The following is a 25,239-nucleotide window of genomic DNA, read 5'->3' as shown; positions in this document are numbered from 1 at the left end:
TGACATGAATACTAGGTTCTGGAAAACAACTCTTAAGTATTCCAGCTGAAGGTTGACTTACAATATCAAAATGAGGATGCTTTTTAAGTAAAGCTGCTGATACTTAAGCTGGTTCAACTAGACTACAAAGAAAAAGACTCTGTATGACTAGAGGGAGGGTCATTGGTGCTCTTGTGGTCTAAGGAGAACTTTCCTTCCAAAATTCTAACAGTCAATTATGCTCTAATTGAGCCACCCTTTTGTTTATCAATATGCAATGCAGTAGAATGCATGTGATAATTTAGACTTTGTGTATACACTTTGTGTTTTCCCACTTTTAAAAATTAAATTAACCATTAAGATTGGTTCTTAGCTGTTCAACCAGGGCACTTCACAGACAAGTCAGGATGATTAGCAGTTCTTTAGGGACACCAAAATAATCTTTCCCTTTCTATCAGAAAAATAATAAATTGGCACCAGAGACCTGTAGCATTTAAACAAAGAATCAAACATTTTTATTTACAAGAAACGAATCAGGAAGTCTTTCTGGCAAAGAATAAAATTGAAATTGTATACAAGAAGCTGGTTTCTGAGAGGTTACTATTTTACATGTTGTTACAGTATGTTTTTACAGTTGATACAAGGTTCATACAGTTGCCTTCAAGTTGTTACAGTCAGTTAAATTCACCAGAAACTAAGGACCCACCAGGATAGGTGTTCAGTTTTCTGTTTGGCTCTCTAGTTAGTGTGCTAATAAAACCTTAATTTCTACCCTCAGGTAAGTATAACCTACACAGTTCCTCAAAGACTAACTCTTCAATAAGAGTCTATATCATATGGTGATTATCAGAGAAGGACTTGCAGCTTTCCTCCAGGAAACCCAATCCTTTGAATATTTATCAACTAAACTGCCTTCAGGAGCTTCACTGTCCCATATCTAGGTGGGTTCTCCTCAGAGAAAACAAACCAAGCCATCAATGTTTTTAATCAGTGTTATGATTAACTCCAGGTCCTTGGCACAGATTCCCTAACTTAAATATGTCATTTTTGGCATTTAATTAGAGTAGGTCAGCTCACTTAGAACTGGCCCTCAGCCTCCAGAGAATGGAGCTACAACAGAACAACCATTCACTCTGATGTTCAAATCAGTTTTCCCCTTAGAACTCTCAGTGCTCTGGCTAAGAACACACTGCAGTTCTCTCCAGCCAATCACATGGAGTTCCATGTTAACCCTTTGGGCTTTCAAAATTCTACTGCCTGAATGTGCCTAAGAGTCTATATTTGTTACACCCTGCATGCTCCAAACAGATGATTTGCTGGGTCTTAATTAATGCCAGTCTTTACAACTGGCAGTGTAGTAGTGCCCAGGACTCAAGTGGCCATTCAGAGACTTGACTCAGCTCCATGTGAAGATCTCAAAATACTTCCATACAGCAAAGCCAGTTGTTCAATCATTCAGAAGTCACAAAAGTTACTGATAACTTGGAGTTTTTCCTTTCCTATGATACTTTAGAGTTCTTACTAGGCAACCTAATAACTGTCACCCTAGAGTATTACAAAAACTTGTAATTGTATATTGTGTTGCTTCTGTGGTTTTATGACTAGAACTGGGTTTGGGATCTGTGGAATCACAGGAAGCTGGTTTTTCACTTTTACATGGAGATCTTGTTTTCTGAAGATACTGGTAGTTTTCTTCCTCAGACCTCTTTCTCATGACAGTTAAATCCTTGCCTTGCATTGGAAGTTTCATTCTGAATTCAAACTTTTGTTTTTAGGGCTGTACCTTTGTTCCTCCTGTTTATTGGTCCATCAATCAGCTCTTTGCAGGGGTCGAAGAGATATACTGTTTTTTAGGATCTTGCCCTTCCATCTTATTTCCATCAACTGACTGTCCCCAAATTCTTTCAGCTAGACTAAATACTTCCCCCTCTGCTGTTTTGGTGGATAAATTCCAAGGAGTACTGTTCAAAGGTAGATTATGTGCACGTGAGTCTGGGATGACTGAAACTTTATCTCATTTTTTTAAAACTGTGTTTTGACTACCCCTTGGGAGATCTGGGATACAACCAGTGATGGTTTCCCAGTGATGGCTCATTCCGCACATGCAGAATAATGCACTTTCAAACTGCTTTCAATGCAAAATCCACTTGCAAACAGTTGTGAAAGTGGTTTGAAAATGCATTATTTTGCGTGTGCGGAAGGGGCCTAGGTCTCCCCTGTTGGCCTACACTGATTCTAGTATTACTTTGGCTGGACTAAATTTCTGGCAGATGTGACTTCTATGCAAGGATGGACATTCAGGATGGTACTTGTAAGATTGGTTCTGTCCAAAACAGTTGCATCATCAGATTGTTAAAGAGACAGCATCCATATCGTGGAAAGTAACAATATATTGAACATTCTCAGGGTTTACCTGACTATACAGAAATGCAGAAAAATACTGCTGTTTTTTATGCAGCAGTAAAAGAAGATGGAACAGCAGCTTTAGTAAAATAGGAATTGCTTAAATCCAAGCTAATATCTTCAGTGGGCGAGTTTAACAAAAGCAAAAAAACCAGTTACATCTTGGGGTCGGTAAGTTGTTTCATATGGAATAACTTTAATATCTACAGGAACATTGTTATGTGAAATTTTTCTGAAAGGGAAGATTTGTAAATCACACTTTCAGAGTAAACAGGTATTATTCATATGCTAAATTTTCAGTTTGGGAGCCTCTCCAATGTGATCCAGTTTCAACACTGCACAAGGAAGTTCTTCAAAGCAGCTGAAAATATGGCTACTTCACACAGATGTTACATCTCCCTACCCTTGCTGCAATAGCCCATCAAAGAAAAATATGTTACATCACTCATATTTTCCAATGAATTAAATAGAGACCACCAAAATCATGTGATGTCCTAGAGCATCTCTTTTCTCAACTGGTCAACAACCTAAGTTAACTCTCTCCCTTGGAAAACATGAATGGACCACTTTCCACAAGGCTCATAACAAATTAGCACTTTACCGTATACCTGCACAAAACACACAGAAAAATTCTGCTTACCACTTAGAGACCACTACAGATGATTATGGTAACCTGCAAGACAAGATCTCATCATGAAGAGTCTGGACCTTTATTTGGGCATACAGCAGGAAGTATTGTGAGTTACTTCCTGATACTTACATGTGGTGTACCACAAAAGTTATTCCACATAGGATTCTGATTGTCATTAGTTTGTATTCCATCTCTCTTAATGACAGGATCAACAATTCTATTAAATTATTTCAACACATTATTCTTGTTCCATTCATGCTTCTCATGATCCATTTTTATTTATTTTATTTTTATTTATTTATTTATTTATTTTTAAAACTTTTATACCGCCCCATCCCCGGAGGGCTCTGGGCGGTGTACAGCAGAAATAAAACAATATAGGCAGTTAAAACATTTAAAAGCAGCGATGACCATAACTTAACGCTTCCTGAATAAATAATAATATGTAATAGAATTACAGTAAAATAAATAGCTGTTCGAGTGATCTACTGTTGCTAATTCACCTTCCCTTTCCCAAAGAGGGAGAGAAAGCGTCCGACATTCTAATCTAAAAATTCCTCCCTCTCTCTAAAAAGAGGGGATGGCGGAAGTCTGAGATGACAATTGGCCCAGGTAAGTCGGGGCCGAGGCAGGAGGCGGGGCACCATCAGCGGCCGGTTCCTCCGAAGGCCAGTGAAATTAACTCCGATCCTTTACAGGCCCCTCTTGGCGGAACTCACTCCAGGTCCCGCTTAGGGTCGGATGGCAACTGGAGGAAGAGGGTGTTCTTTACGCAGGCGGGGCCAGAGCCGTAAAGGCTCTGGCCCCGTGGAAGGCCAGCCGCATTATCACAGAGGGGCCAGGGACCACCAGTAAATTGGCCTCAACCAATCGGGAGAGGCGGTGCAGGGACGACATGGGGTGATGCGGTCACCGAAGATCCTGATAACCCGGTCCCAGGCAGCGTAGGGCCTTTAAAGGTCAATACCAGCACCTTGGAGAGATGATCTGGAATTCCACCGGGGAGCCAGTGCAGCCTGGCAGCAGTATGCAGGTTGAATATGCTTGCCAGGTGGCGCTACCTGCAAGCAGACAGCGCCGCATGCATGCTGGACCAGTCTTTAGTCTCGGCGGATCCAAGCGCCAGGAAGGCCAGCGTAGAGAAGCGAGTTACAATCAGGTCTAATCTGGAGATGACCGTTGCATGGATCACAGTGGTTGTAGAGTCCCGGGCTTTTGGGAAGAGGAAGGGCGCCAGCCGCCGGGCCTGTGAAGGTGGAAAAAAGGTCAAGCAGCCCGGGTTGTATGGAGCCACCTGGGTCTCCATTGACAGAAGAGACGAATCCAGGTGGACCTCCCCAGTGGCTGCTTGGGGACGGAGGGTCAATGCCAAAATGGCCCCCTCCCACACCGGCTGGCTGGAAAGACCCTTCCCCACCCACGGCCAGAGCCAGAGGATCTCGCGTCTTCGGCGGATTCAGTTTTAACCTGCTCTTGCCGCCTAACCAACCAGCGACCGCCTCCCAGCAGTGCTGTAGAGCCGCCGGGGCGGCGGCTGCTCCACCCTCCATCAACAGAGAGCGAGCATGCGTGTCATCATGCATACTGATGACAGACCAGTCCCGAAACTCCATTACCAGCTGAGCAAGAGTCGCATATAGATATTAAATAGCTTGGCGGGGATAATGGCGCCCCCCTGGGGTACCCACCACCATTGAAGCTGGGCACTTCCAGGAGGCTTGATCCCCGCACCTGGCAGCTTGCTGACTCGGCCCTGGAGAAGCGAGACAATCCATTGAAGGACAGTGCCCTGCTGCGCACTCCAGAAGGCAGCCAGGCGGTGGGTCAAAGGTGCGTGGTCGACCACATCCAAGCGCTTCGCGGTGAGATCTAACAACACCAGCAGCGTCGATCCGGCTCTGGTCAAGCTGAATCGCGGAGTGTATCTGTGACGGCAACCGCGAAGACAGTCTCCGTCCCATGCCCAGCCACGGAAGCCGGACTGGAAGGGGTCAAAAGCCGATCAGGTGTCATATCCAGAAAAAATCTTGAAACTTGCTCCAACACCACTCTCTCAATTACCTTCCCTTCGCCATTACATACGCCACCTCGCAGAGCTAGTTTCATAAGCATCCTATAGGGTGTTCGCGCGCCAGCTTACCGTCACGGAAGTTTTCTCCCCACTTTTCGCTTCTAGACGTCTAAGATTCCCACTTCATGCGGTACCTTGTATAACTCCTCTGTATACCACGGGTAGCGCGGGCGACGCCGGGGACGTAGAGGCGCCAGGGAGCAACGGCATCCGATGGCATCGGAGAGCCGGGAATTCCAGTCCTCCACCTGCTCATCGAAAGAAGCGTGCCGGCGAGTTCAGGGTCCCGCAGAGCATTCCTCCATAGGAAACCAAAGTGAATCCCATAAGTCTCCGCCGCTGGTGAACATAAATACCGGCCCGTCGCCTAGACTGCGGTTGATGCGGCAAAGTCCACCCGGACCTTCCAGGGAGCATAGTGGTCGGACCATGGCACTCTTTCAGTAGAGGATGCGACCAAGATTTATCACCCGACCGAATTCGACCAAATCCAGCGTGTGCCTCCAGCCTCAAGCGGAGTGGGGCCAGAATTTATTAGGGAGAGGCCTAAGCGTGATAGCCATGGATGACACTAGAGTCCGCGAGCCGCCTGTACATGAGGCGGCATCGACATGGGTGTTGAAGTCCCCCAAAACAATAAGCAGGAACCGCGAGCGCCCAGTCCGGTTACACCACCTTCCAGCAGCTGTGGCAGGCCCGCTTCCCGGTCGCGCTAGGCGACCGGTACTACTAGGAGAAGCGGCCAGCCTCTCAGGGCCAACCACTCCCAGGCTGACACATTCTATGCCGGTGACCTCCCGGGGCCGGGACTGCCCTAAAAGGGAATAGATTCCGCGGATGAACAGTGCTACATCGCCCCGGCCCTGTGTTCGCGATTGGTGAAGACATGCGAAACCCGGGGGCGCGACCTCGCCTAAGGCGACGGTCTCACCTTCGCGCACCCAGGTCTCGGTGATACATGCCAGGTCCACCTGTTGGGCTCCGAGAAAGTCTCGGAGCACTGCGGTCTTATTATTGATGGACCTGGCATTGATTAGCACCAAAGACGAAGCAGAGTGTCCCTGATCCCAGCCACCATCGTTTCTCGGGATAGGTCGGAGGTCAGAAGGCAGGCGAGCATAATTATATCTCGTGTGTCTTCTATCATATGGCCGCCGCCTACCGCAATATCTACCCCGTCCCATCAATACAGGGATCCCCAGCCCCAAAGTTGGTGCCCCCATGACTCTGCCAACCTCCCCTCTGTCTAAAAAGCCTGGCTAACACCCCACAGAATAATATCTAACACAGTTAATTAAGCTAATCCTACCCTATCAACCTTAATCTAATCTAATCTAATCTAAGGACCTTGGTCTAAGAGACAGGTCAGGTTAAGCCAAAAATAAATACAAATTCGATTCTGATAAACTACCCACAATTTATACAATTCAATTCTAATAGCTACCTACAATTCCTACCAACAATATAGTTCATACAATCTAATCAACAGTAAACAGAAAGTTGGAGGGGAGGAGATTGCAGATCGGGGGTGCCAATTGACAATGAGGGGAGTTCTAGGGTGTTACTATAGCCGCCGAGGCTCCCAGTGGGGATGGTGGTAGTAATAGTAAACCCTACTATAATGGACGTTCTGCTCTGCAAACGGTAGGTCCGGGGCTCACACCACCCGAGCCAGCCGTACAGGCGCTGGTCCAATGGAAGGTTTGCAAGTTGGTAATCTAGGGTTATAGTCCAGGTGATGATCAGAAAGCCTCTGCCACCGGCTAACCCGGCTAGCCCTAAGATGACAAATATTAAATAAGGAGATAGTCTCCCAGGGCGTGTCCTGCCCAGCCCTCTCACTGCTGGCTCACATGTCCTGGGGAGGGCAATGGTGTCATCAAATGCCCGTGTAGCTGGCCTTTCCAGTAGGTTCCACCAATTGTACCACTGAGAGCGTCCAATTTCCTGGCTCGCTGCCCAAGTTCTCTCTGGATGGGTATAAAACCGTGATGACAGCCACTGCTGTAAAATAAGTGTCCTGGGCTGTCTAAGCGTTGGAAGTGTGGCACCCGCAATACCAAACGTGACCACCAGGCCGGTCTCTCTACTGCCACCTGTGGCAGAGTGCGGCACTGCCTCCGCCGTGTCTAACGTTGTTTCCCTATGGGAGTCTCTGGCTAGCGGCGTCCATGTTGGAAAGTAGAAGGGAGTCACTGCCACTAACTCCTGACGTCGCAGCCACCAGGACTCTCCGAGTCTCTTTTTGGATGTTATGCTCCTCTCCGATGTGTCACGCCACGCTACAGGCGCCACGCCACAAAGGATCCCAGCTGGTGACGTCCACTCTAAGGAGTGGAAGGGAATCTCTGCCACCGATCCCCAGCGTCGCCCCGAGACTCCGACTCCGGCTCCGGCTTCAGGCACTAAATGCGCCGCGCCCAACTCTCTCTGGCCGCGGGGTTCCCAGCTCGGCCAAGTCCGCGTAGAAGGGACAGGAGGGGGAAACCCCTCTCTATCCGACTGCCCGCTGGCCCCAGCCCCAAACACCGGCCCGTTGACTCCGAGAGGAAGGACGCCACAGGGGTCCCGGCTAAGGGAGTAAAAGCTCTCACAGGGGCACAGGCAAGGCAAATGGAAAAAGCGAAGAGTCAGGTACCTCATTCCGGCCGCTCGGTATATTTCAGATTAGTTCTATAAGTCCAATTGAGTTCAGCTGAGTTCAGCTTACTTCGCTGTATCCCAGGCTCCCGGCTGCTATGTTATGATATTATTGCACTCTCCGACGATATTATAGCACTCTCCCGGCGTTCTTATTGCACTCTCCCAACGGCCGTACAGGCTTCCCTGCAGTCCCAGAAGGTGTAAGAATTAATAGAGGTGGATAGAAGTCTTACTCCAGGCTAAAAACGGGTGGAACTTGAAGTTAAAAAATTTTTTGTAGCGGAGCTCTGCTGCTGAGCTCCGGTGCGGACGCCATCTTAGGTCTATTTAATACTAGCAGGCCCGGCCACACATTGCTGTGGCAATTGTCCTTCTCATCACAGGTCCAATGATCTCCAGCATAGCCTTTTGGGGTGGTCAAATGGAATCCCTCTTTCCCTTTTCAATGCACATCGTTATATGGTGCTGTCTTGTTTTTTTAGTATAAGGTAATCCTTTCCATTCCACAACTGAACTGCCCAGAGTGCGAATCCCGCTGTCCATGAGGCTGGTTGACATGCACAGTCCTGGCTTGGGTAAGGCAAAACTGGGGCAAGGAGGCTATCCCAGTCAGTCAGCAGAGGCAGGGTGGTGAGGTGCTCAGATTGAGGCCAGCTCCCTGGGTTCTTAAAGGGCCACATGCAAAAGAAGCGGAGCCGGTAGTGTTGGTTCGCCCCCACCCCGCGGATTTTCTTAGAAGAAAAAGGCAAACTCCAGCTTGCTTTTAGTAAAAGAGAGCTGTGGCGAATATGGGTGAGGAAGTGGGTAAGTGGTGGTTAGATGTTAGGGAGGGCAGAGTGAGGTGTGTGAGGATGAGCTGGATGTGTATTGTGTGGTAGCAGTGGATGAGGCACAGAGAGTGAAATTTACCTGCGTCTGAGGGGGGAGGACCCCACCTGACGTCTCACATGGCAAAGTGTGTATGTGTTTCACTTCCACTCGCATTACCTAACAGTATTACCTATTTACTGTTTTAAGTGCTCATCTCTGGCCATCTGCGCGAACATTCTAAGTCCTCATACCAAGCCCTCAGGCCACAGACATGCTGCACGAACATTCTAAGGGTGACAGTTAAACACAGCCAGCTTCATGGCCTGGTGTGCCAGGAAAAAGACATTTTACCTGGCTCAGGTATGGACTTTCAGCGATTTGAAGGTCCGATTACCTGCTCGCAACAGTGAGGGACGTCCTGTGAAAATTTGGGGGCAATCTGTCCAGCAGCTTCTGAGGGAGACCATCAGGGACAAACACACTGTTAGATTTTTATATATACAGATTTGTGCTAATTTACAGGGGAGTGATAGAGCATTGCAATTAGCTTTGATGTCCCCAATGACTCATGGAGAAAAAATAGGTTCAACGCTTGTAACCCACTATGTTGGAGTCCAGCGGTCTATTTTGAATCATATTGTTGTCCACAAAGCAATCCTCAGCAAGCCTAATGACATCTTTCACATGTCATTGCATCTATACAACTCTGGCTAGCTGGACAGATTACAATAGATTTTGTGACATGTAAAATAAGTGCAAAAAGAACAAAATTTTGAACATTCACCTTACAAAAATTACAGCCCAATTTGCAATTCAAACGGTCACACTAAACTGGCTTCAACTTTATATTCAAACACCTGTCACTGTGACAGTAAAAGCACCCTACATCACATTACTACTATTTAATTAAATAGACAAGAGTTTGGTTGTGTTTGTTTTCTCATGCTATTTATCATCACAGAATTCTCTTTTGTAACAAGACAGACCCAAAGTTGAAGAAAAGTGTGTGTGTGGGGGGGGGGGGGGAAGAATGGATACATTCAACAGCGTTGCCAAATAGCCACAATCCTTTCTTCTACTTTGGAGTACGAGTCAGACTGTGTACAAGGAGGAATTATACCAGATAGCGACTACGCAGATTGTCGAAACAGACATGAAATCATTATGACAAGAGTTATACTTTATGACTTTACAGTGGAGAAATAGCACATGGAGTAAGTAGAACTGAAACAACAATTTTGTGAATAAAATGATTAAACATCTTTTTTTTATAGAACACTTAGTAGAAACAAAAGAACAACCTGTCAAAATAAAGTACTCAGATAAGTAAACAAGAATAAATTCAATACCTCATATGGTTCTAACATATTAAACACAGTTCTTTCAGTACGGGTGTTTTGCTGTCACAGTATTTAGGCATTTGCAATACAACTTTACGAATGTTTACTTTGAAGTAAATCTAATCAGTTAAAAAGGTGCATATTGCCGCATATGGCATAATTACAAACTTTAAAAGTTAAATAATGCAATAAATTACATTTAAGCAGATTATCATTCCACCATTCACTCCTGTTTCCTTACATAACCCATTAATTTCCAGTCTGAAACTATATAGTACATTAAGTTTTCTGGCACATTAATGACATACATATCTTTCTCGGGCAAGAGTCTTGCAAATGACCCACTAAATTTTGTATCTCAGTTTATTTTTAGTCTTTAAGGTGGCAAAAGACTAATTTATTTCTGGAACTGATTAACATAGCTAACCCTCAAGACCTCCTTAATTCAGAATAAAACTAACAATGGGTTTGAAATAAACCTCAGTATCTTACCTTGTATAAATTAAGCGTACTCGCTCAAAGAAACTGGCTTCACTCTAGTACACGTTTGGTACCAACATAAATATACTGTCCTCAACAGTTTTTCACAAATCACTTGATTAGTAATTTCTATGTTTATAATTCCTCACTGACCAAAAAATATTTACGCTGCTGTTCTCTTGCTGCCTCAGCATGTCACCTAATATTTCTGTGGTTGTGAGATTTCATGTGCAGTGACCCTTTCCTCAGGATACCTTTTGGCCATTTAAAGATTTCTTTTTTTTCTTTTTTGCACTGGTGTGCATTTTTTCCAGGAACAGAAAAGTGCCTTGATTGCAATTTAAACTTTCAAAGTTTTGATCCATAAAATTGTAGAAAATCCTAACCTAAAGTTTTGTGTGTGTTTTGCCATTGCAATTAAATTTAAATAATATCTCAATGTACAAAATTGAAACGTACTAAGAAAAAAGTAATTTGCCAATGTAACAAGGGCAATCTCTGTGCAAAAGAAGAAGTATAAAGCAAACAGACAACACAGATTCCAATGAGCATCACTAACTCATTTGTCCACTAATTCATAATTCCCAAATTCCATCTGAGGTAGCTAAGGCAACAGCATGCAGGATGAAGCCTTTCCTTGTTTCATGCACTTTAATTTGAGCAAAATGTATTACTGAGTTATTAAACTAAAAATGTTTCAATTTCTTTAGTACTTACAGATCCTCTCATCCTGTATGAAAACCTTGATAATGTATCTGTGATATCTTTCCATGAAATAGTTTTCACAGCTTTAAAAAGCAAATATTAAACCAAACCCAGAAAATGTGGGCTTACATCTCCATATACCCATGAAGTTGAAGGAATGACTGCGCGTTCAACCTAATTTCACAGAGTTGATGTGGTAACAATGGAAGAACATGTCTATTTCCTGTGCTCCCTGAAGGAAGGAGGGATTTAAATATGATAGATCTATTTTTATTGAATTGTCCAAGGGATACTAATGTATTGCCACTGTATTCCTCCTTGCCAATCCCCTCCCCCCACCAGTTTAATCAAGAATTCACTGAATGATCTTGTAAAAATATTTCTTGCTATAAAGGACAATATCAATTACTTATCTCAACAAATATTGGATGGATGAATAAAGTTAGAATTATTTTGGCCAGATCCTTAAGAACAAGTTACAAAAGGTAATGCATGGCTGTCCAAGATCTCAGACAGGAATCTTTCCCAGTTTTAATACCTAAAATGAGTAAATTAGTGGTGTTGTGAGATGAACAGCAAACTTCATATAAACAAAATATATACTCCATTACTGAATTTTTAAAACTTATGAATCTATTTTTAAAGGATAAGTTAACTACTATCTTGTTACAAAATATTGCCTTATAAAATGTAGTTTTTGTACAGTCTACATTTTATTTTCAAGATGAAAAGAACAATTATCAGTAATGTAAAAGCAGAAATAATATTTTTATCACTTACCTAATCTTCTAAGTGAATGAAAAACGCATAAGGTCTGGGTACTTACCTTTAAGGCCTTACACGGCTGGGACCTTCATACCTTCGGGACCATCTTACCCCATATGTCCCTTTGCGGCCTCTGCATTCGGCAGAGGCCAACTTGCTGGTTGTCCCTAGCCCCTTGATGATGCGGCTGGCCTCTACCCGGGCCAGGACCTTTACAGCCCTGGCCCCTGCCTGATGAAACACTTTACCACCAGCTATCCGGACCCTGTGGGATCTTGGAGAGTTCCGCAGGGCCTGTAAGACTGCACTGTTCCACCAGGGTTTGGAGGGGCCGGCCGCTGATGTGCGCCCTCCTCCTCCCCTTTTACACTCTGGGCCCTTAATTTCTATGAGGCCCTCCGCTCTTTGGGTTTGTTTCTTCCAGGGTGGGTTTATAAAGTTTTACGAAGTTTTATGCTGGATGCTGATGTAATCTTGTTTAATTCGCTGTTTTAAATGAGGTTTTAATGTGATTGTTTGTTATTGTGTTGTTCACCGCCCAGAGCCCTTCGGGGGAGGGGCGGTATATAAAATTGATTATAATAAATAAATAAATAAAAACCATTTTATTATTAAATATCTTAAAGTATGTGATGCTATCTTTATGTTCGCTAGTCATAATCTTTCTCAGACACCTGTCAAGTTGGCAATGATGGCTACAGAGAAGACAGAGAAGTTCTGTTGAGCATGCAATAGACATAATATTACCATGCTGAGCCAGCATCGTGTAGTAGTGGGAGCCAGTGTGGTATAGTGGTTAAGAGCAGGTGGATTCTAATCTAGAGAACTGGGTTTGATTCTCCACTCCACTGTGGTGTGGCAGAGGCTTATCTGGTGAACCAGATGTGTTTCCACACTCCTACATTCCTGGTGGGTGACCTTGGGCTATTCACAGCTCTCAGCTCCACCAACCTCACAAGGTGTCTGTTGTGGAGAAAGGAGGGGAAAGAAGCTTGTAAGCCACCTTGAGTTTCATTACAGGAGAGAAAGGTGGGATATAAATCCAAACTTCTTCTCCTTCTTTTGAGTTCCCACACCTCTGTTTGGTGAAATTCTATTTTTCCACCTAGTTTCAGTGCAGGCTTCTGGGTAATTTCAGGAGGATGCATAGATAAAAAATATACAAAGAAATGTTTACAGAAGGGATAAATTCACATAATTAAAAATTCTTAATGTTCAATTATAATACTGTGGTTTTGTTGGTAAATTTTGATTAACTTCTTTATAAAGTTGGCATAAACTTTATGAAGTTAACATGAATGAAACATTCAGTAATGTTGCCATAGAGTTGACTTCTAATTTGAGAGAAGGAACAAGAATTTGTGCAACCAGTAAGAATATCAAGGGACTGAGGGACAGCATTTGGAAACAATAACATGTTTACTAATACCATTTTCAGGGGGGAGGGTTGCCACTGCCATCAGAGTTCCAGAAGTCACCCATTTAGGTCATTTCTGCAGAGCCAATTACAGTGTTGTGCACAGTGGTGGGATTCAAATAATTTAATAACCAGTTCCGGTGGTGGGATTCAAATAATTTAACAACTGGCTGTTTACAAGCACCATTTTAACAACCGGTTCTGCCAAAGTGGTGCAAACCTGCTGAATCCCACCACTTGTTGTGCCATCAGTGTTATTGGCAACGCTGCAGCAACAGAGCATTCACATAAGCGGGTGCTCCATAGACAGGTAGTGCATCGGCTGAACCCCAGCACTTCACATGGCTGCGCTTTGCAAACACCGTTCTTTTTCCCCAGGATAGACGTCACAGGCATTTGGCACCAGGATTGGCCAGTGTGGGCCACCATTGTGTGGGGGGGGGGAAGCTCTGCAACACCGATTCCTGGTGGGTGCTTTGCATGACACCAACTGCAGAGCACCATTGTTAAAAAGACACACTCGGTCAGTGATTTTCGAATTAACCATTGTGGGCCCGCTGGAGCGTTGCTACATCGCTGCAGCATCATTTCTGCAGAGATGGCTGTGCAAAGTCTCCACCTATAACACTGTTTTTACCATCCTTTTACAGGCTTTTTTGGCCTGTGTGGAAACGGCCAAACACTCCAACACTTTCTAATTGGGTTGACACTGCCAGCAACTCCAACATGGGCTAAGGTCATCATCTGAGGCAAGTGACTCTGCACGTACTCCAGGAGGACATCTCATTTCAAAATGGGACAAAGACAAGGGTCCAAACTATTTATTCTAAATGTGAGGATGCTTCCTCCCAAGACAGAAGAGCTAAAGAGACTGGGAAGGTAAGAGTTGCACATGGGATAAGACCTTTAAAGGTCTTCTTTAAAAGTAGAATATTAAAACAGAGTCTTTTTCAGAGCCATGAGTTAAGCTAAACTTTTTTTAATTTTTAGAACAGCCTTATTTAATTGTCTTCACTGTGCTGGCAAGAATAAGTTATAGGGTTGTGGAAACTTTTCAGCTATAGTAACCCACTGTCAAGTATTATGCAGATGAAATTGCTATATCCACTCTGACTTGGACTCCAGTTTTAACACTGTACAGACTAAACATTTCTAAAAATCCTATTCATCCTGATGGATACATTTTAGTCAAAAGACATCAACAGGATTCTTGGAGAAGTGTATCCTGTATGGTCAAGATTTTTGCCTATCTTGGCAATTGACATTATCTAAAAGGGGGCAGCTGGTTGTTTCTGAAGGTACTAAATATCAGCCACTTCCTGCTGTCTTGAAATAGGCAGTTGCAAGTCCCTACTTGAAGACACGTTCTCTGAACCTTTTTATCAATTATTATCTGGTTGCAAATGTTTCGGGACAAGGTATTTGAGAGAATGGTGATGGTTCAGGTCCAGGCATTTCTGAATGATACTTTGCTTCTGAACACATTTCAATCTGGATTCCATTCCAGTTTTAGAATGGAAATGGTTTTGGTCCCCTGATGAATGAACACTACCTGAAGAGTGACAGAGGAAATACATCCCTGTTGACTCTCCATAATGGTCAGCAGTTTTTGATACTGTTAATCATGGTAACCATGACACTTGTCAGTGTGAATGTGACCTACTTGCCAAATTAGATCAATTTTCCCACTAAAGTCTCCTGAGTGTGAAGAAGAATGCCTTTCATTCCTCAATGAAAGAAGTGTTGGCTCACGGCCAGAAAACTGGGTTAAAAACAAGAATGTGAAGATTTACAGGAAAATGGTCTCTTGTATATAACTTATGCAGAACTATGTCACAGGGTCAGAAAAAAACTGGAAACACACAAAATATTATTATTATTAATGTTTATTATTTATTAATTTTCATATGCTGCCCAACCCCCAAAGGGCTCTGAGTGGTGTACAATAAGGCAACCATACAAACCCAACTATATGATCTTATTTCTTTGGGTGGAAGAATACTATGTACTTTGAGTGGAAGAATACTATGTACATTACTTGCTATGGCTGGTACTCCAAACCATATGAACTATAAGAACGAAATGTAACTTACTCTCGAGTTCCTTTTGCAGCCTTTGCATAATAGCAGTAAGCCTGAATTGTGAAGAATGGGAGGTTATTGATTACATAAAAATGCATACACTGCAATTTGTTACACAGACTGGCAGCGCGATTAAATCTCTATGATGCTATCCAAGAAACAATATAATAAAAATATACGTATAAGCATATAAATGGAAGAGATCAGTTCTTTAGCTTTGGCTGATTGCAAAACATGAAAATTGGGACACTGCTATATTATTTTCGAGGGAACCTCCTGCTCCCATGTGACAGATGATATTGATGAGAGTTTAGTTTACAATGGAAATTCCTGACACTGGGTCAGATGATGATCCATCTGTCACACAGGCTTTTAGCTGATTGCCCTAAAGCAATAGTTGTAGGGGGCATAAACTGTAACAGTTTTCCATTATTATACTGATCATACACATTCCATTAAATTTTCAATTAAGAATCTTACAAAAGGTCAACATAGTAAAAAGACACATCTACAAATGTCTCTTTATGATTGACATAGGTTTATGTTGTGGTTTAACATAAGCTTATCAGACCAAAGCTGGTTTCTGAATCAACATTTGCTTAATATTACCATAATTTAGATATCTAATTTCCATCTTTGCCCCCACCTATGGATACCTAAATGTGCAGATAGGAGCACACTGACTCCCAACAGATGTTTCTTCAAACTTACAGTACCTTCCACATTTGCAGAAAAAAATGAAAACTTTAAAAGGTGGTGGGGTGTTAAATTCCTCCAATTTTTTTTAAAAGTGCTATCCGGAGGAGCATGGCAGCAACCACTCCAGAGCCCACCAATAGAGGAACTGGAGAGGGGGGAAGGATGTGGCATAAAGATAGGTGGTGGGTCCTGGAGCCACAATGGGGGAAGGAGATGGGATCCCCCCTGAAAGTTTTGCAGGCCCCCACTTGTAACCAATTTCCTTTTTAAGTGGTATTATTATTTTTAAAGTTCTAGTAAATTAGCCATATCAACAAGAAGTTAACATAAAGGAGACAGCAGTGCAAGCTTATCTGAGAAGAGAGTGATATTCTATACAAAAGTTTACAATATAATCATTAACATTAATCTGGAAATAAAAATAATTTGCTAAGCTTATTTGCAGGATGCAGTACTGTAGTTACAGCCAAAACAGAAGAAACAAAATTGACCTAGAACAGTTATTAATATTAATAGTAATATTTGTATGTCAGTTTTTCCCCAAAGATTACAGGGATAAAATAGGGAAGAGAATTTTTCCATCCTTCCTCACAACCACTATCTAAAAGTAGGTTAGACTGAGTGTCCATCCTAAAATTACACAATGAATTTGATATCTGAAAAGTGATCTGAGTCAGATTTTCTTAGTCACTACACTATACTATATGAATTTACTACTCCTTTTATAGGAAAAACAATACTTGACAATGCCATTAAGATTTTGGGAAATTACTTGGTAATAGTAAAACTTCAATTGACTATAGTCAGGGAAAAGTCACATCATCATCAAGGATTCGTCAGAATTTAATTCTTTACCTGAAACATAATTTTATAGTTTAAGATCAGCCATCAGAATAGTGAAGTATTTGTTATTAGATTAGAAGGTTCTACAGTAATGGTAATTTCATAATGCACCAAGCCACATATTACAAAATTAATGTAAAGGTTCTAATCACGCTAAATAATTTATGTTAAATTTAATCAAAGTGATGTACACGTATCATGTGTAACTGGCAAATAAGTATAAGCAACTATCTTAATGCTGAAGAAACGATTGTAACATAATGCCCCTATGAAAACTCTTTAGCTAATACAAAGCTGAATCTGTCTATATTTGAAATATGCACCATGATCTTGAGCTACACACTAATGATTAAATACTTTATCCTAGAACAACCACAAGTCATTGATAAAATAAGTACAAAATAAGTGAGTCCATTTCAGGCTATGAAGAGCTCTCAGGAGGCCAGGGAGTTTCCAATCCACACATCACCTTGGAAGCCCTCTGGAGGTGGCGTGTTAGTCCGGCAGCAGTGTTGTACCTGGACACCTGAGCTCTGTTGGACTAAGCAGTTAGTTTTTGACTAGAAAGGACTGGACAGTATTTTGTGCCTAAAGGTAAAGGTAATCCCCTGTGCAAGCACTGGGTCATTACTGACCCATAGGGTGATGTTACATCAAAATGTTTACTAGGCAAACTGTGTTTATGGGATTATGGTTTGTAGTTGTCTTTTCCAGTCATTTACAGTTTACTCTCAGCAAGCTGGGTACTCATTTTACCAGCCTTGGAAGGATGGAAGACTGAGTCAACCTTGAGTTGACTACCTGAAACTGACTTCTGTCAGGATTGAACTCAGGTCGTGAGCAGTGCTAGGACTGTAGTACTGCAGCTTCCACAAAGCTCCTACTTTGTGTCTAGCCCTAAGTAAATCAGAGATTCCTAGTTTTCTCTTCTTCTTGCTTCTTTTTGTGTTAACAGAAAGTCAAGTCTCCCATTCTACTGCTACTAGCTGATGCAGGACCCTCACACATAAATAAAATCATATTTGTCAATCACACCACCTTTCTTCCCATTCTCATTTTTCCAGTGAACATGTGTCATTCTACTCAAACATGCAGTCATTTTGAGAATTTGTACATTTTGTCTGCTAATTTTATTAATCAAAGCTCAGCTTTGCTCCTTTGTTATTCTGGAATTTCATGGTCTCATATCCCCACCTCTAACTTCCACATTCCTTTTAATGAACTGAGCCAAATGAATGACAGGAGCTATTTGTAAAACACACAAACCCAGCATGCATCAATGAATTAAATTTAAAAGCCAGATTGGAATTCCAGAGCAAGAACATGTTATGTGTAGACAATACATAGATACTTGTTCTAAGAGTAAAGCAGAAACATACAAAAGTACTAGCCCGGCTTTGGTTCCGGAATCCTTGGACAGTTAGTTGCCAAGGCTCACCACCAAGACCCAACATGTTGCCTCCGCCTCTTGGATTTTGAGATCCCACAAGGTTTCATCTGGTCTCCCATGATTTTCAACATCTGTTTGAAACCGAAGGGGGGGGGGTTATCTCAAGATTTTGGCTAGCACAATGCACAGATGACACTGAACTCTATTTCATGTCTCCAGCTGATTATAGGGAGGCTGCAGAATCCTGAATCAGAGACTAGAGACAGTACTAGAGTGAATGTGAGATAATAAACTGAAGCTTAATTCGAACAAGGTGGATGTATTTGTAAGGTGGAAGAGCTAATGATGAGCAGAAACTCTGACCTGTGACTCAAGGTGTTAAACGTTCTGTTAAACATGCACTCCCCTTAACGAACAGGTTCATAGACTGGAGTTGCTCTTTGACCTGGGCCTAAATAAGCAAGTGAAAATGTAATTTAGCTGCTAAGGCTGCTTGGCTGGCTATGGCCTTCTCTGGACAGAAAATATCTGGCCACTGTGGTGCATGTCCTGGTTACATTGAGATTAGATTACTGCATTGTACTGTATGTGGAGCTGCCACATAGCTGTGTTCATAGGTACTGGTGTTGATCTTTAAAGTACAACATGGCTTTGGAGCAGCATTTTTAGATACACATTGCTCCTCATACACCATGCTTCTCTATCCATAGTGAACGTGTGTAATTCTACTCAAACATGCAGCACATCCTCCATGTTCAGAATGTTTATTCCTACTATCAGCCACCGGCTCAATTACCAACATCTCGGTTACAGCAGAAGCAGCATTAGCCATCTCAATTTGCTGTTGTCAGTATGGGGATTGGTACTTTTCTCCTTGATACATGGATGGCTTCTGCCAGTCACACGCTTGCTCACTCAACATGAACATCAGTTGCTGCCTCTTACTCCTCTACTGGGGTGGGAATAATTGTCTACCCTGCTCCATTGTCAGTCACTCTTTTCCTGAGTGGACAGCAGCAAAACGTATTGCCTCATTTCTCTACTGTTCTATCCCTTTGGGCTGCAGGTCCCAGCCAGTGCTCACTATGAAAATGCCCACCTAGAGAACAGCTGGAGGCAGGTGTCGGCACATTTATCTTCTACACCTGCAAGTTCAGTACATAAGTATCAAAGTAATATTACAGACTTGCTGTGTTCCAAAACAAGCAATGGCAACACAACCCTTTAAAAATTATGTATCTAACAATATATGCATTTGTGCATCCATATGGATACATAAGATTATCTTTGGAGCATGACTCATAAAGCCATATACACCTGATGTGTTCTAACTATATTGGGACCAAAAAAGAGCAAGTGTCAGAAAACAAACAAATGAAATAAGGTAGACGTTACTGCCCAGTTGAAACATGAATATTTAATGGATAACTTTAGGTTTACTTCAGGATCAAGACAAAAAGAAAAGCTGGTCTCAGAGGGCCTCTCAAACTATTACTGATAATCATAGAAAAATATGGCCAATTGCATATCCTTATGTACAACAACCTTCTCTCCTACAAATGTACCCTCCTCCAGTTCTAGTAATTTGTCCCAGCAAGAAGGCTTCTTTTTCCTCCTTTCTCCAAATACCACACGCTTTCATCTCAGTTAGATACAAAAATTATTTAAAAGCATTTATTGGTGATAAATGCACTAAAATGCATACAGCCTCAGCATGACAATTCCAACAAGGATTTAGGGTGAAAAATAGCCAAGGGGAAAAAAAGTTAATAAAAGAAATCACTAAAAAAATATAGCAACAACCTAAAGAAAGCTACACTTTTCTAAGAATGTTGACTCCTGTGAACCTTGAATGGTATACCCACTCAGTATGACACTTGGGCACAACAACTCCTTTTCCTTTCTATGCAGAAATTACGTTTACATTTATTCAGTGTTTATTCAATGTTTGTGAATATCAGATATCTCAAGCATTTTCATCCGCTTATATACTCTTAAAGTTAGTGTGCATTTGACTTCTCTACCTGCCCCCAATTCCAACACCACCACAGGGAGTGAAACAGGATCTATGCACATAAAACTCAATGCATATAGTTTATTATTTCTTCAGAAGATTTTTCTGCCATATCTCCAGAAACCTGCCAAATGTGGCTAACAAAATAAAAATAATAAAAACAAAACTTTGAAAGATACTAATTACAATCCAGTATAAAACTCAGGTCAGAATAAAATCAAAGAGCATAAAAACAAACCACTGACAACTTAAAATTTCAGTGTCCAGATTGAAATAGCTTTGAAATATCAAATCCTTAATCAAAAGTCTGGGTGAACAGAAACATTTTGGTCTGGAGCCCCAAAGAGTAAAATACAAGCACTGAGAAGCCTCAAGGGAGAGGGCATTCTAGAAGTGAAGGGTCACTACTGAAAAAAATGTGTATCTTGTGATATAAGTATATTATATAAATAAACATATGTATATTTTAATGCAAGATGAATGCAGCACAAGTCACTTTGGTTATCAGGATGGTTTACAGCTTCAAACTCAAGAAAGCACAGGAATGTGATTCAACTCAAGCTATGTTGATAAGGACGCTTTGTGCCTTGAAGAAAAATATTTGAAAGTGGCCTTTATCGTGAAAACCACTTGTGCTTGGCTTCCAAAGTCTTGTTGAGTATTGGAATAATTATACTTGACTCTCAGCATCTTGTTCAGAATGAGATTAGAATATTAAGAAAAGTTGTCTTGAATTGAGATGTGATTTTCTTCCTGTGTTTGAATGCTTTATATAATAGGTGATTATTGTTTTTAATTGCACTGTGACACTTTATTATAAATTTCATAACTATGTATTGGTTGACTTTTTGTATGCAGCAGAGAGTGAATTGCATGTATTTCTTGTGACCACGTACATCACTTCTGAAAGTTGGAAACAGAGACCAGAGCTTGAGAGGCATATTTTAACTGGTGGGATGGACAAGAGGAAGTGGGCCTTTATGTAATTCACGATCATGCAGCCATTTCCAGATTTTATCTGGTAAAGTAACCGTATGATTTAGGCAGATGCATATTGGACTGAACCATATATTATTATTATTTTACCATATATTATTATTGAACCCTGTATTATTTATTACAAATCGTGAACCTCAAGTACTCCCTTTGTGATTCCCTTCTTTTCTCCTACCGGCAGCATCCATTTCCTCTCCCCTTTCCCTGCTTCCATCTTTTCTTCCCAGCCACCAACCAATCTAACTTTAACCTGCCCACCCCCATGGTTCAGTTTTATTTATTATTTACTTCATTTATACCTCCTTTCTAATAAGTCTCACATTATGAGTAGCTCACATTATGATCTCCTCCTACAATTTATCCTCTTAACATCCTTGTGAGGAAGGTTAGACTGGATAGCATGTGACTGGCTCAGGATCACTGAGCTGGTGGATATTCAAATGTAGGTCTTCCAGATCCTAATCTGATTAACCACAAAATTACACTGGCATTCAGCTTTTCCTCCCACAGCAGACTCTCCAGAGCAGCAATGGCGTAGTGGTTAAGAGCAGGTGCACTCTAATCTGGAGAAACCGAGTTTGATTCCCTGCTCTGCCGTTTGAGCTGTGGAGGCTTATCTGGGGAATTCAGATTAGACTGTATATTCCAGCTGGGTGACCCTGGGTTAGTCACACCTCTTCTGAGCTCTCTCAGCCCCACCTACCTCACAGGGTGTTTGTTGTGAGGGGGCAAGGGTAAGGAGTTTGTAAGCCCCTTTGAGTCTCCTATAGGGGAAATATAAATCCAATTCTTCTTCTCCTTCTCCTCCTCCTCCTCTTCCTCTTCCTCTTCTTCTTGCAGCAGCACATCACTCATGTGAGTTGTGTGATAGCCAAGTTAGTAGAATGGCATCAAGTTGGCCACTATCCTCTGCCAAACCTGTCTAAGTGATGCAAATTGCATGGTATCAAGTTACCCATAAAACCTGGTGGAGGCTGCTGTCATGCTGCCAGCTCTGGATGAATCACAATGTCATGTGATAGTAAGTTTCTACAATAATTGTTGCCAGGCCTGATTCCAATGGGTCTTCTCTAGTGCAGGGGGAACAGAACGGAGATAGACTAGGAGACCAAACCAGCTCTGAAAAGAGTTCTGCCCCCTCTCACTGCCTTTTACTGACAGAAACCAAGGGTTGAAATCTGGAAAGGCAATTGTGATTGCCTGTACCCTTTTCAGGATAAAGATGACAGATTTGTGAATTCATCTGCCATTTCTTGAACTGGCTTTGTTATAGAATGCTCCACTTGTGTTCTGGCACCTTGGAGACAGAATTAGGTAGGCAATTGGCCATGCTGGCAGAGGCTGGTGGGAACTGTAGTCCATGAACATCTGGAGTGCCATAGGTTCACCACCATGGCACTAGGACCTAAGCGTTGGTGCAGGGGCATGGCGGGAGCATTCTTGGGGCATGGCGGGTTTTCCGGGGGCGTTCTGGGGCGTGGTGGAGGTGCAGGGCCCTGGCTCCAGCCATTTCATGTGCCTCGTGAAGGTCAATTGGGAGCAAAAGAAATGCTCCCTTAAAATGGCTACCACAATAAACTGTCACGGTTTTAATTCTTTATCTTTTGAAAGATTTTTGTGCCAACCTGAAAGATGAGTCTGTTTTATATATTCATTTTTATGCTCCATACCAATCCCAGCATGTGGGATTTAGTGAGCCACAAACCAAGATCTCAATTGAGAATTAAATTATTTACACCCTGCATACATTAACATATTACAATGCGTATTATATATATTATATGGACAATTTATACATTTAGTAATTTATGCCCTTCATACATTAACAAACACCCTAGAAATTCGGTACTGATGTCTGAGAATGTTGAAATTTTATGCAGTATTATGTTGCTTCCTGAAAAAACAATGCTCACTCCCACATTCATGAAATTATAATGCTTTTTCCAGCAGTGGAACTTACACTATCAATTTTAAGTCATGGGCAGCAGCATCTTCACTTCTTCTGGGGGAACAGATAGACACACACACACACGAAAGTGAGAGTGAAATATTCCATTTTATTTTTACAGCATCTCAGCTAGGTGTTTTGTGTTAACCGACAATAAATAAGGACATAGGCTTCTGCCAGTACATGGAATATATGTCATGGGATTAATTACAAATGCAGCCTAGGGGAGGATGAGGAAGTAGAAATGCCTGGAGTTACTGACCCAAATCCAGCCTTCTTATAGCCTTGCTAAATTCAAGGGACAGCAGGCAACAATGCCCACAGCTGACTACTGACAGGAGAGAAAGAGTCTGTCCAGCACTGCTTCTTATAAGTGGAGCCTTTCAAGTGCTATATGGCTCTTGATCACATGCATGCACGGAAGAAGAGTTAGTGTGGCTGTAAGTGGAACCAAAATAATGACTGTTCCCTTTCTCATATCCACATCACACTTTGGACAGAACAAACTGCCAACACATTTCCTGTCCACCTTTCCACAAAGTGCTAGAGAAACAATAACCTCCAGATTACCTGCCTAAAAATTGCTTCAGATGTACAGGAATGCAACATTTTTCCAGGTCTGTGCAAAAACTACATCCAATAAAACTTCCTGCAACAATGGCATTGTGGGTTGAAATCTGAATCATTATTAGCAGCTGTTTCCTGCATAGAGCACCTGCAACTTAATACTGCTTTAGGTCACTGTGATTGAAAGTGCTGTTATAATTGTTACACAATAATGTATTCACAAATCATCTGTATGGTCTCCAGATAGCAAGGTGCAAGTTGATAATTCATGTAACAATAATCTGGAACACCATTAGTAATATAATTCAGATATTCTTTTTTTAAAAAAAACTTGAATCTTCCATATGTTTTAGAAAGAATGAAAAGCAGGAAACTATACTTATGAAGCAAGAGAAGATTCCAATTTCAACCACATTACTAGAATAGTGGGAAGGGAGATGAAAAAGAAGAGGAAGAAGTTGCCAGTTTATCATCTGACAGTAATAATACATAAACCAAAACAGTTGCAATACTGGTTTTGTTACTGGGTGCAAAATCGAGTCATATATTCTGGTGTTCCAGATTAATGTTTCATACAAATTGTCTCTCTTTTGAAATCAATGAACACCAGCAAGTATAGAAGAGATACATGATAATTATTTTAATAATATTTATTCCTCACAAAGATTCTATCATCCAGGCACTATACAAAAAGCACAATTCAAAAGTCTAACTCTGCCTGCTGGCTTACAATCTAAAAAGCCATCAATGAAGAGAAAAGGAACACAAAAGAAATGGGGACAAGGAGCAATAGATGGAGAAGCAGACATTACAGGTCAAAAGATCAAGGGAAGAGAGGAGTATATCTTTGAAAGGAAAAAGAGGGCTAGTCAGTTACCAAGGAGGAAAGCATTAGGGGAAAAAAAGAGAGACAGACAGACCAGGTGCGTATTTACAGAAAATAGTACAAGGAGAAAGTTCTCAAACTCCACACCCCCCCCCCCCCGCACCTCTTGCGATCTGGATGCCCCCACTGCTACACCTCACTATCACATTAAGCTCGTTTTGACACTTCATCACAATAGATGGTCAAATTTAACTTACAGTTCACCAATACCCCAAGATCTTTTTCAGACACACTGCCACGCAGTGTATCCTCACCCAAAGAGATAGGGAGAAGACAGAGAAAGGAAGGAAAGAAGGGAAGGAGACAAAAAGGGGGGGGAAAGGGAGAGAAAGCTAAAAATCCATTTGATTATGAAATGAAGGCTAGATTTGACCTGATGCAAAAGAACTTAATAAGTTGTAATGCCATTCTGAACGCCTTACATTATTTGCTTCTGAAGCTCAAAAGATCCTATGTACTCCCGAGAAAAGGGGCACTAGAGATGGCCATACATTAGACGGCCCCAAGTTTGGCCTGGAAGCCATGCGGAAGCCATGCCCAACCCAGGATGTTTCACCTCCTTATCCCCAGG

General features: G+C 42.1%; 1 protein-coding gene across 4 annotated transcripts in view; it reads right to left on the bottom strand.

Annotated features, from left to right (window-relative positions):
• The window catches only part of ZNF385D (zinc finger protein 385D), a 447,875-nt gene that overhangs the window by 360,354 nt on the left and 62,282 nt on the right, over positions 1–25,239 (bottom strand). The window contains exon 1 of one of the 4 annotated variants that reach the window (XM_048510765.1): positions 18,247–18,342. The exons of the other annotated variants lie outside the window; for them this stretch is intronic. The gene's annotated coding sequence lies outside the window, so the exon portion shown is untranslated. Of the gene's footprint in view, positions 1–18,246; positions 18,343–25,239 lie in introns of those variants that run through there. 4 annotated transcript variants of the gene reach the window in all.

Source organism: Sphaerodactylus townsendi, linkage group LG11 (genome assembly GCF_021028975.2).
Source record: "Sphaerodactylus townsendi isolate TG3544 linkage group LG11, MPM_Stown_v2.3, whole genome shotgun sequence".
Classification (NCBI taxonomy): domain Eukaryota; kingdom Metazoa; phylum Chordata; class Lepidosauria; order Squamata; family Sphaerodactylidae; genus Sphaerodactylus; species Sphaerodactylus townsendi.
This window is presented reverse-complemented; position numbering and strand designations above follow the sequence as displayed.